General features: G+C 40.0%; 1 protein-coding gene across 50 annotated transcripts in view; it reads right to left on the minus strand.

Moving 5' to 3' along the window:
* The window catches only part of PAK1 (p21 (RAC1) activated kinase 1), a 149,189-nt gene that overhangs the window by 71,005 nt on the left and 64,631 nt on the right, over positions 1-13,553 (minus strand). For 2 of the 50 annotated variants that reach the window (XM_077963983.1, XM_077963999.1), the window contains exon 2: positions 12,347-12,550. The exons of the other annotated variants lie outside the window; for them this stretch is intronic. The gene's annotated coding sequence lies outside the window, so the exon portion shown is untranslated. The remainder of the gene's footprint in view (positions 1-12,346; positions 12,551-13,553) is intronic. 50 annotated transcript variants of the gene reach the window in all.

Raw genomic sequence — 13,553 nt, forward strand, 5'->3', positions numbered from 1 at the left:
TGCTCAACTTTTGAATAAGGTGAGCAAACACACCTTAATCTTCTAATAGTCTCTGTAGACCAAAAGTTTGGAAGGATGAAAAACCAATGCCTCAGACATGCTGCAATATAAAGCTAGGGATGAGGCCAACATTATGACAGCTCAGATAGCACCATTCTATCCATCGTGGACAACAAATGAATACAACAGAGAGAAAGACACAGTGATCACATTTTACCAATGCCCCAGAGGCTCAGGGAACCTAATAATTTATGAGCAACTAATTATATTGAAGCATTAATTATGAATCAACTGAATGACTCTATAATAAATGCAGGATCACTGTGAGGTTTCAAAAGGTAGGGCAATTTTTTAAAAGATTACTGGAATTAAAGTCACGAGACCCAGGTTTAAGTCCTGGCTCTGCAATTTATAAGCCATGGCCCCTGTAGAAGTCCCATCACCTATGACCTGTAATTTGATGTTTCTCACTATGCAGTCTCTAGACTTAATACTGGTCAAGAGGCAACCAAAGAGGGGAAGTGATTTGTGCCCCTTTTGAAGCACGCTATATAAGGCATAAAGATATAGTGCTACAGTATAAAGATGGGAAAGAAAACAATTTTCAAGTAGCCACTATGTGTAAGGTACTTTACATACTGAATCAAAGCAGACAGGGATTCAGAGAAGGAATGTGCTCACCAACAACTACCTCTTTCCACTCTTATTACCCTGGATTCCACAGTCACTGGTATAAAACAAAACCAAGTTAATCAAATATTTTAAGATGCACATAATATCAAAGCCAAAGGCTTCCTTGGAAGTCATCCAACCTGACTGCCTAACGTTACAGGTAGGAATACTGAAGTCCAGAGTGCAAGAGGAAATTACCTAAGATCACACAGCAATTTATAGGTAAAGTAGGCACAGAATCCTCTTTAAACTGACAGAAATTTTACTTATCCTTCCCAGCAAAACTCAAACCTCATCTTTTTTTAATATTTAGTTTTTGTGGGTACATAGTAGATGTATATATTTATGGAGTACATGAGATATTCTGTACACAGGCATGCAACGTGAAATAATCATATCATGGAGGATGGGGTATCTATCCCCTCAAGCATTTATCCTTTGTGTTACAAACAATCCAATTATACTCTTTTAGTTATTTTTAAATGTGCAATGAAGTTATTATTGATTATAGTCACCCTGCTGTGCTATCAAAAAATAGGTCTTATTCTTTCTATTTTTTTGTGCCCATTAACCATCCTTGCTTTCCACTAGCCCTCCACTACCCTTTCCAGCCACTGGTAACCATCCTTCTATTATCTATGTCCATTAGTTCAATTGTTTTGATTTTTAGATCCCACAAATAAGTGAGAACATGTGATGTTTCTCTTTCTGTGCCTGGCTTATTTCACTTAAGATAATGACCTTCAGTTCCATCCACGTTGTTGCAAATGACAGGACCTCATTCTTTTTGGTGGCTGAATAGTACTCCATTGTACATGTTCCATCCATGTTGTTGCAAATGACAGGATCTCATTCTTTTTTGTGGCTGAATAGTACTCCATTGTGCATATGTACCACATTTTCTTTATTCTTTCAACTGTAAATAGACACTGTGATTGCTTCCAAATCTTAGCTATCGGGAACAGTGCTGCAACAAACAGGAGTGCAGGTATTTCTTCAATATACTAATTTCCTTTCCTCTGGGTAGATACCCAGCCACGGGATTGCTGGATCATAAGGTAGGTCTATTTTTATGTGTGTGTTTTTTTTTTTTAAATCAGACCTCATCTTTAAACTCTCTGCCAAAGGATTTTCCAACTATACTGTTCCTGAGGTAATTCTAGCCCCTTTGTGTTCTGCTACTTCTAATTTATGATTAGTTTAGTCAAATCTAGCCAATGGCAAATATAAAAATATTATTAGCACATTTGGGCTAGACTTGACTTTTACTAAAAGTCTACCCTAAGCACCAGAAATGATAAATGAATTCTTATTCCTCCAATCAAAAAAAAAACAGAATATGTAAGTAAACACATATGAAAGTTATATACACCTTCTGCTGCAGTTGCAGGTTCTTCATTCAAATGCAGTTCAAGTGCAGTTCACCTTACATATAAAAAAAACATACATATAAAAATATGTAAGGTGCTATGTATGCTAGAAACCAAGAAAAAATAGGTGAAAGAAGGCACATAGGTAGATAGGTAATGAATAAAATATGACCTGACCCTAGAGGCTATCACCATCTAGTTAGCAGAAGGTGGAACCTAGAAAACCACGATACCAGGTCAATTGTGAATAGTGCTGTAGAACAGTACAAACAGTAGAATGTTCAAACACACATGAAAGAAAGGTTAAATTGAATTTGAGTGATCAGTGAAGTTTAAGAAAAGAGGTGGTATTCAGAGTAGCAGCTTAAAGAACAAATAGGTCAGACTAGTGGTTTTTAACTCTAGGCTATTAGAATCCCCTGTGAGCTTTTTTCTTAAAGTTCACTGGTGCTGAAGTTTAACACCAGTGCTGAAGTACTCGGGGAGAAGTATATTAATATTTGCAATTTATTTTCAAATGCATTTTTAAGAAATAAGATTAATGAACAGGGATATAACAACATACATGTCAATATATAATGCATATGATAAAGTTAGTATATGAAAATGTTAATGGTAGGAGAATCTAGGTGGTGGGTACACAGGTACTCACTATAAGATTCTTTCAATGTTTGAAATTTTTCCTAATAAAATGTTGAGGAGGAAAACATTAATGCTTGAACTCTACCCCTAGAGTCACTGATGTAATTGGTCTGGGGTAGGTCCAGGCATTAGTATATAGTGCTTGGCCCAAAGAAAAGAGACAATAAATGAGTGATTTTCATGGAGAAAGATGATGGCAAATGCATCTAGACCACAGAATAACATAAATGTGAGAGTACAGTGTGGCAGAACGCAACATAAAAGAATAAAATGGGAGACTGAAAAAGTGGAACAGTGCAGATCACAGCAGGTCTTTTATGCACCACATAGAGCACTAGTCAGAAAAATGGTCCATTCTAAACAGCTCTAGAATTGTGCAATAAATGCCCCATGTTAAAAATAAAAGATGGGGCTTTTAATTAAAAAACAAGGCTGTGGAGAGATGACAATGAGAAAAGAGGTATTGCGTGGAGGAGGAGACCATCTGCTATCCATCTGCACTGAGGACTCAGTGATGCCTTGAGTTCACACAATGGGACTAAGCACAAGAGAAGATAAATGAATTCTGGTGCTTAGTCCAAGTCACACAATAAGACCTGGAGTTTAAGAGAGTCTTCTACACTGCCTAATAGAGTTGCTAAAATTCTAGAAACAGTTTCCTCAGAAAACCTTCAGGATTAACCATTTTTACAACTAGGATTTTAGCATTATTTGGGGCTGTTTTAATAATCACTAACATTAGATCACACTTTGGAGTTTACAGAAAACTTAGAAGTCTATCTGGTATCATTTTTCTCATTCATCAGTGCAAATATTTATTCATCATCTACTGTTTGACAAGCTATGCATGCAGAACAGTAAACAAGTCAGAAGAAGCAGCAAAGTTTCAAAGATGCTGCCAGTCACCCAGGGCCATACAGCTAGTGGGCAGCAGAGGCAGGAACCTGAAGTTAGGCCTGTGTGATGATAGAACCACTACACCACACTACACTGTTGACTCTAGAGGCAAAGGAAAGGACTAGATAACCTCTAATATTAACTCGAGAAGAAATAAAACTTGTTCCATATACTAATCACACTTCTTAGTCCAAACAGCCCACAGCAGCTGCAACTGACATGATCAACACTCCATCCAGAACTGGGGAGTACTGTATGCCCTTGAGGCCTGGTTATGAGAATCTGATCTTTAATTATACTGTGCCAGGAGGTTTTCTTTGGCAGGGGACTGGAATGCTGCAGTCTTGAATTTGCTGAGGGATGTCCTTCTAACATGTCAAAGATACTCCCACTATGCAGCCCGGCCACTTGCTCTGGTTTAGCAACAACTGCTAGAGCAGCAGGGAGGAAAACTGTTGGCTGTTTCTGGGCGGTTAGGAAAGCTACTTTACTTTCTGATCCTCAGTTTCCTTTTATGTAAAAAACAAACAAGACTACCTACTTTATAGAGTTATCATGAGAATTAACAAGCATATATAAAAGCACCTAGCATGCTGCCTGGCACAAAATAAATGTTCAATAAATATCTGTTCCCTTCCCCCACTTATATTTCTAGTTTCATCTCTACTATTTCCTAAACATGTCATTCTAGCTTACTATGCTTTCATGTTCCTGCCTTTGCCTATGCTGTTTTCTCTGCCTAAAATGTCCCAACTTGTCTGCCAAACAAACTCCTACTCATTCTTCAAGACCCAACCTGACTCATTTCCCCTATGCAACCTTCACAGAAGCCCCTCCTCACCTCTATCTTTCCCCCAAATTTAACAGATCCCACTACTTCTGCTCCCGAAATGTAATAGCATTTTATATGTACTTCTATGCAACAATTTCCAAATTTCATCATATCAACCATAATCCATGCTTCTTGTCCTCACCAGGCCATGAATAACTCAAGGGAAAAAATTGAAGTTTGTTTAATCTCTACATCCCCAGGCTGAGCTGTTACACACCTAGTAATCAGCCAAGGTTCACTGACTAAGGCAGCCCGGATTAGCAGAAAAAACACAGGAGCTAAAAGGATCCTGAAGAACCAGCCAGTTTTATTTTTATAAAATAAAAACCTTTATTTTATGGGAACCTGGAACCTATAGGGATATGCAATTTACCTAAGATCACTAAATGAGTGATAAAAACATTACTAGCTTCTGATTATTCTCTTGAAAACTCTCTTTCTACACTAATTACATAATTTGAGACAGAATGAACAAGTGACTGTATCTGGGAGGCTTCCTACAATTAGAGAAGAATGAGAGGCAGCAAAGTGAAGTGGAAAGGCCAGAGAAATTTAGAGTGAGAGACTGAAGTTCTTTTAGGCTGGCTCTATACCTCTAATCCTCCCCACCCCCATCCACACCTACGCAACTTCCTCACTCCTACCACCTTGCAGACAGTCACTAGAGTTACTTCCAGAAACCAGTACTTACAGGTCTTATAATCCTCTGCCTACCATCTTGGGAAATTCCTAATCTGCAACCCCAGTTGAGTTATTCCCAATAATTAAGGCAAAAATTCAAATTTAACCTTCAAACCTCCAAACCTCCCATTGGATGACCTGCAATGATAAAGTTGAGGCCCTTATAATCTGAGAGCTGGAAGGAATCATAAAGGGGCCACTCCGTTCAACCTCCCAGGAAACAATGGAATCTATTGTACTGTCTCCTAGTTGGTTGACCTTCCAGCCAATCTCTGCCTGAACATGTTCTGATTTCCCACATTGCCATATGTTGCCTCAATGGAATAGTTTATCTCAAAGTGTCAAAAACCATAGCATGAAAATGGGATTGTCTCCCTCCTCTAAAAGGTAATTAGGACTAAATCAATCAATCAATCCTACAGTTTTCATTTACTTCAGTCATCCAAACTCTCATCTCCAACCTTTTCTGTGAACTTCTCTAACCTGACCAAATTCCCTCCCCCTGTCCTGACTCTGAAACCTTTCCACTATTCCCTCTGGAACTTCTCATTTGCCACTGGCTAACACTCCTCTGCTCCTTTACCTTAAAAGAAATCTGGCTATGCCCTGAAGAAGAGCCTTCTTTAGAAACCCTCTCAACTGGAGGCTGTTTTCCCTCTTACACCCTACTTATCAGTGTTGTCCTTAATTTTCAGTGCCATTTCCAAACTATGTCTTTCTCTCCCTCTTGTAAAAACCTATATTTTCCTTTGAGTAGCTTCCACTGGCTGCTATCACACGTCTTTGCAGCCTACTAATCACTTTCTGGTAACTCCTACTGAAAGGCTTTAGTTCCTGCTTCAGTCTTCTTCTGAACCCCTCTAGTCATCATTCTAGGTGACGTCAACAGCCACAATGATGATCATGTCAACACCCTAGTCACTCCATTTTCTGACCTACAGTCCAAGTTAGCCAATACTCTCATGATTACACCTGGGATCTTATCACCAAAATGTGCAACAATTCCAATATCTAGAATGAATCATATACACTTCAGATACAACCTCCTATCCATGCACTTACTCAAGAATTTCCACAATTCCTAGACTTCAATTTGAGCTCCAATAAACTATCCAGCAGTCCCCTGCCTTTTTCTCTCTCTTTATCTAATCATGGTCCATCAAAATTACTCAAACATCAAAAACTATCAACACCTTGCCCTTCTCTCCTTTTCCAAAATTTAACTGGCAAAATCCCAGCTTTGGGATAGTTGAACTCAACTTTCTCCCAACTGTCATTATACTGAAGCAGCCAAATGTCCTAGAGAACATTACAAAATCCAGTTAACCGCTTTCACTTGAAAGTTATGATTACCTTCTGCTTTGGTTTGAATGTGTCCCCCAAAGTTCAAGTATTGGAAATTTAACCCTCACTGCAACTGTTGAGCGGTGAGATCTTTAAAAGGTGATTGGATCATGAGGGCTCTGGCCTCATGAATGGATTAATGTTACTATCATAGGTGTAAATTAGTTATCAAGAGAGTGGGTTCCTGATCAAAAGGATGAGTTCACCCCCCTTCCCTTGTTACTCTTGCTCTCTTGCCCTTCCACCTTCTACCATGGAATGACATGGCAAGAAGGCCCTCACCAGATGCAGGTACCTTGGACTTCCCAGCTCTAGAACTTTAAGAAATATGTTTCCTTTCTTTAGAAATTGCCTAGTCTGTGGTATTCTATCATAGCAACACAAAATAGGCTAAGACACTTCCCTACATATGATTACCCTACCTCAAATGGGAATTCAATAGGATTTTCCAATAGCCCTTCCCTTTAGCTAATGAGCTTACTTTCTTTTTCCTTTTTTTCTTTTTTTTTTTTTTTTTTTTTTTTGAGATGGAGTCTCACTCTGTCGCTCAGGCTGGAGTGCAGTGGTACGGTATCAGCTCACTGCACCCTCTGCCTCGGGGGTTCAAGTGATTCTCCTGCTTCAGCCTCCCAAGTAGTTGGGACTACAGGCGCCCACCACCACACCAGGCTAACTTTTTATTTTTAGTAGGGACCGGGTTTCACTATGTTCGCCAGGCTGGTCTCGAACTCCTGACCTCAGGTGATCCCCTGCCTCGGCCTCCCAAAGTGCTGAGATTACAGACGTGAGCCACTGCGCCCAGCCAATGAGCTTACTTTCAATGAGAAAATAGAAATCTTGGCAGAATAACTATATCTTCCTACCCTCAAATCTATGTGCCTCCCTGTATCTGCATCCATGTTCTCCTTCTTCCTTCCAGTTACAATGAAGGAGGTGTTCTTCCTCTCATCCAGAGCCAATTCTCTCTTATCCCTGTATTCCTTCACTCCTTCTCACCTGGTATAATCTGCTGTTTCAGCCATGTCAACCTTTCCCTCTCTGTTAGATATATTCAGTCATTCAACAAACATTTATTGAGCATCTACCAAGTACCAATACTAATCCAGTTGAATAAGAGAAAGGCCTTGCGCTCTTAGAGTTTATGGTCTAGTAAGAGATGCAGACAGAGAAATACACAAATAAATACACAATAGCAAGTCTATGTGTATGTGTGACTATTGGGGGAGGGGCATGCATGGGGTATGGTACATAAGAGAAGATAATCAAGACATGCTTCTCTGAGAAACAGTTACTTAAGACCTCAATTAAATGAGACAGCAAATCATAGTAATATCTGGAAAAGCATTTTAAGCAGAGGGAGTAATAACTACAAATGTCTTAGATGAGAATATACTGGGCACGTAGAACAGCAAAAAGATTGGCAAGACTAAAGCTGAGTAAACAAAGAGAAATGTGGTAAGGGACTGAGATCAGAGATGTAACCAGAGGTCAGACTGTGTGGAACTTTATAGGCCACAATACATTTGGCTTTTGCAGCAAATGTGGAAAGACACTGACGGGTTTTGAGCACTGATCTATGTTTTTAAATAGACCACTCAAGCAGCAGAGAAGAATAGGCTGCAGGGGAACAATGCAGAAGTGGAGATCCCATTAGGGAGTCATTACAATAATTCAGGTGAGAACTAATGGTGGCTTTGATGACTGGCAATAGGGGAAGAGAAGTAATTCAAAGGCAGATACATATTGAAGGTAGAGTCAAACGGTTTAAAGATTAGATACAGCATGTGATTAAAAAAAAAAAAGGAAAAATTAAGATGATATCTAAATTTCTGGACTGATCTGAGAAATACTGGGTGAATATAAACAAGTTCTGGTGTCTCCTATTCAAAGACAGACAGACAGACAGACAGACAGACACACACACACACACACACACACACACACACACACACACACACCCCTTTCCCTTGACACCCACATCCTCCTCCAAATACCACCTATTTCTCTGCTCCCCTTCGTAGCAAAACTTCTCAGAACAACTGTCTACTTAAACTATCTCCACTTCCTCCCCTTCTGTTTGCCAACTAACAATCTACCATTTCATCAAAAGCAGTCTTGTCAAGACTATCAGTTATCCCCATCTTGCCAAAATAAATGCTTACTTTTCTGTCCTCACATTACTCAGTATCTTGGCAGCATTAAATGTAATTGACCTCTCTTCTCTTTCAAATACTCTACTTTCTTGGCTTCTAGGGAAGTACACTCACTTGGCTTTTCTTTCATCTTTCTGTCTACTCCTATCTCTTTTGCATAATCCTCCTTCTCCAGCTATCATCCACACATCCAAGGCTTGGGACCTTCGTTGCTCAGAACCTTCCTTACTGATACACTACACTTTCCCCAAGATTATTTCCTCCATTCTCATGGCTTTACATATTAATACGTTGATGATGCCCAAGTTTTGATCTCTAGACCAAACAGCTCTCTTTCAGCCTAAAAACCATCTACTAGACAGCTCCACCTGCGTTTCTCATCAGTACCTCAAATCTAACAAGACCAAATGGAACTCTTGGTTTTCACAGCATCATCATGAGTTGTAATTATATTCGTTTACTTATTATACATCTCCCTCAATAAACGATAAGCTTTGTAAAGAAGCAACGGTATGCTTTTGTAAGTCTACTGTGCTTACCAATGTATACTCAGCAACTAAACAGGACTTGGCAAGAGTAAGCACTCAGGGCCAGGTACAGTGGCTCATGCCTGTAATCCCAGCACTTTGGGGAGGCTGAGGTGGGTGGATCACCAGAGCTCAGGAGTTTGAGATCTGCCTGGGCAATGTGGTGAAACCCTGTCTCTACAAAAAATACAAAAGCTAGCCAGGTGTGGTGGCTTGCACCTGTAGTCCCAGCTACTCAGGAGGCTGAGGTGGGAGGATTGCTTGAGCCAAAAGGTCAAGTCTGCAGTGAGTGAGCTGAGATTGCTCCACTACACTCCAGGCTGGGCAACAGAGAGAGACATTATCTCAAAGGAAAAAAAAGAGTAGACACCCAGTATCAACACCAAAATTTACTAGACCCTGTCTCTGCCCTCAAAAATCTCACAGACTAATGGGAAAGGTAGACACATTAACCACAGTAACAATACAATATGGTAACTGCCACTATTGAGTGGTGAGAGGAAAGACATAGGTGCTGCATGAATCCAGAAGAGGGACACTTAATAGCCTAGGAGTCAGGGGACTTGTAGAATAAGTATAGCTATTAAGTGCCTACTATATAATTATTATTTTTTCTTTTTTATATGATTATTTTTAAGCTTTATAATAACCCTTCAAAGTAGGTATAAATATCTTCCATTTTTATATATGAAGCTTAAAAATACTAAAAATCAGGTAACAGTAAGTGGTAGAACCAGGATTTGAACTGAAGTCAATCTACTTTTAAGTCCTCCCTCCCCTTTTTTGTTACATCATAAAAAGTCACTAAAAGTATCTTTTATAATTGCCACCTACTATCTGTTCGACTTTAAATAAAGCACATACTTCATGGTCTCTATCTGACCATGGAGCTCATTACCAGTCCCAAAGCCCTATCTACCCCACTCCTTTTCCTTTACTCATTGAGGATTGAGGCTCAATCCTCTCCTATTAGTCTGTGAATCTTTCGAGGGCAGAGAAAGGGTGTAGTAAATCTTGATGTCTATTCTTGCCTGTCAGTGGCAACCCTAGGCTTTCAGGCTATAGCATCTGAGCATTTTTTCACAGCTTGAAAATGCATTCGGGAACAACCACAATAACATCTATACAGCACTTTACAAAGTACTTTCACACATTCATGATTTCATCTTATCCTCACCAACCCTATGAGGTGTTAAATCCCTATTCTACAGAGGCCAGTGGAAGTAAAAATGCCTAGCCTAGCTGCATCTGGTCTCTGGACTCTACACCCCACCAGAAATTGAATTTAAGAAAATGGAACAGGGAGGAAAGGAAGGAAGAGATCAAATGACTCATAGAGGGAGCTCAGCACATAGTCACCCAAGTGGCCTCAAGCCAGAAGTTAACAGGGACGAAGTCTGTTTCCCTTGCAAGGTAATGAGTGTTGTTTGGCCATGGCACAGTGACCTGCCACATGGGATTGTTCTTTTTTTCATGTCAGCAGTACCTAGAGTCTCCCCCCAAAAGTAGGCAGAAAAGAGGAGATAGGAAAACTCCTTGTACACTGTATGTATACACAAACTCAGGAGATAATAGGGTATAAGAGAATAGATATCACCTTCAGAGAAGACTTAAGTTTAAGTCCTAGCTCTGCCACTGTCTTGCTAAATCAAAAGTGCCCTCTTCTGCATTATTACAGCCCCTTCTGCTTCCTTCTACAATACTTACCACATGAGCTTCCACATTCCTTGACCTGCATTTGAGGGCAGCAACTGAGGCCAGTTTTAATTTTTGTATCCCCACCAACCTAGTACCATAATTACCATAATGAGCCTGGGAGGTTGAAGCTACAGTAGGCTATAATTGTACCATTGCACTCCAGCCTGGGCAACAGAGCAAGATCCTGTCTCAAGAAAAGAAAAAGAAAAAGACAGGCAATAATAGATACTGGCAAGGACAGGGAGAAAGAGGAACCCTCATATGCTGTTGGCGAAAATGTAAATTAGTAGAGCCACTATAGAGAAATATATATAAATACACACACACACACACACACACACATTCCACATTCTGACAGTGAGTGTCAATAAAACAGCAACTTTGTCATTCTCATCTCGGCTTTCCTTCTAACTCCCCGACTTTAAGGACAGAGCTCACAAAAATTTTGTTGATTAACAAAGTGAAGAGACAACCCACAAAATGGGAGAAAATATTTGTAAGCTATCCATCTGACAAAGGATTAATAACCAGAATATATAAGATGCTCAAACAACTAAATAGCAAAAAAAACCCCAAGTAATCCAATTTAAAAACTTGCAAAGATCTGAATGGACGTTTTTCATAACAAGACATACAAATGTCCAACAGGTACATGAAAAAAATGCTCAACATCACTAACATCAGAGAAATGCAAATCAATACCATAATGTAGTATCATCTCACTCCAGTTAAAATGGCTTGTATCAAAAAGACAGGCAAAGGCTGGGCACGATAGCTCATGCCTATAATCCCAACACTTTGGGAGGCCAAGGCAGGTAGATCACTTGAGCCCAGGAGTTCACGACCACCCTGCGCAATATAGGGAGACCACACCTCTAAAAAAAAATTTTTTTTTTTTTATTAGCCAGCATGCTGGCATGTGCCTGCAGTCCCAACTACTTCAGAGGCTGAGGTAGGAGACTGCTTGAGCCTGGGAGGTTGAAGCTACAGTAGGCTATGATCATACCATTGCACTCCAGCCTGGGCAACAGAGCAAGACCCTGTCTCAAAAAAAGAAAAAGAAAAAGACAGGCAATACTAGATGCTGGCAAGGATGGGGAGAAAAAGGAACCCTCATATGCTGTTGGTGAAAATGTAAATAAGTAGAGCCACTATGGAGAATAGCATGGAGGTTCCTCAGAAACTAAAAATAGAACAACCATATGATTCAGCAATTCCACTATTGAGTATATATCTAAAAGAAAGCAAATCAATATATGAAAGATATCATACTCCCATGAACACTGTAGCACTATTTATAACAGCCAAAATGAAAATGTATACATATATATATGTATATATACACACAACGGAATATTATTCGGCCATAGAAAAGAATGAAATCCTGTCATTTACCCCAACATGGTAAATGTTTATGTGGGAGGTAAAAAGATGAATCTTATGATGATACAGAGTAGACTGGTGGTTACCAAAGGCCAGAAAAGGGAGTAGGGAGGAGGAAGGGGGAAAAAAGGATATAAATGTACTTACTGAAACTGAACTGTACAGTTAAGTACAATGGAATATTATTCAGCCATAAAAAAGAATAAAATCCTGTCATTTGCAGCAACATGGATGATACTGGACGCCATTTTTTCAGATTTAAAAAAAGCCAGGTACAGGAAGACAAATATCACATGTTCTCACTCATATGTGGGAGGTAAAAAAGTAGATCTCATGATGATACAGAGTAGACTGGTGGTTACCAAAGGCCAGGAAAAGGAGTGAGGAGCATGAAGGGGGAAAAAAAGATATAAATGTACTTACTGAAACTGTACACTTTAAACATGATAAACATGGTAAATTCTTTCAAATTTTTTAACTAAAAAAAAATTTGCTGAGTAGAAATCAGTTCAAAAAGACAGTAATCAAAGGGGAAGATAATTAACCTATACAGTCCCCTTTCCCAGACTATAATCTTTCTCTTTCTATACACAGCCCTACCCCAAATAACCCTTATCTTGTCCAGGCCACTGTCTTCTTCAAAGAAGCACTGTCTTCTCCTCCAGGCCTCCTCTGCCTGTCCCTCCAACCCATCCCTGCTATCCTCCCTCTTCTTCCCTGAGCTACCTCCTTTCCTCCACAGCTATCTCACAGCTGCCAGAGTTTCTGGTCCTCCCAGTCACTCATCTCACTAAAGGGAACTTGAGCCTCTGCCCAGCACTACTTGACATTCTTGCTCTCCTCCCACTCAGGCCCCGCTTTCCCATCTTGCTTATTCCCTACTGCCTACCTGCTGCCCCACCACCACCAGAAAAGATAGGAAACAAATGCAGGAAGAGCAAGTGCTTCTTGGCAGGCCCAAAGCAAGGCACAGAGGCAGTAAAGAGAGAGAATGGTACCTGGGGAAGATAAAATTTGGAGGTAAAAGCTAGAAGCAGGTGAGTTAGGTAGAAAACAATGTTTGGACCTCACAAACACAGAAAAGGTCTCTACAAACCAGTAACCTACGAATAATGAGAAAGCTTAACCAAAAATTTTTGAAAAGAGAAGAAAGCCTAATCAAGAGGGGGAGGATCCAAGAGAGGGAAGGAAAAACTGGCTACACAGGGGGAGAAATACAAAAGGGGAAGCAAGAGGGGAGGAGGAAGGGTGAAGGGGATGGCAGGAGAAAAGGTAGGCAGGGGGCAGGAAAAATGATCAGGAGGAGGAAATAGAAAAGTGAGGAGAGGAAGACATAGAGTCATGAAAAAACTAG

This window comes from Macaca mulatta, chromosome 14 (assembly GCF_049350105.2).
Source record: "Macaca mulatta isolate MMU2019108-1 chromosome 14, T2T-MMU8v2.0, whole genome shotgun sequence".
NCBI lineage: Eukaryota > Metazoa > Chordata > Mammalia > Primates > Cercopithecidae > Macaca > Macaca mulatta.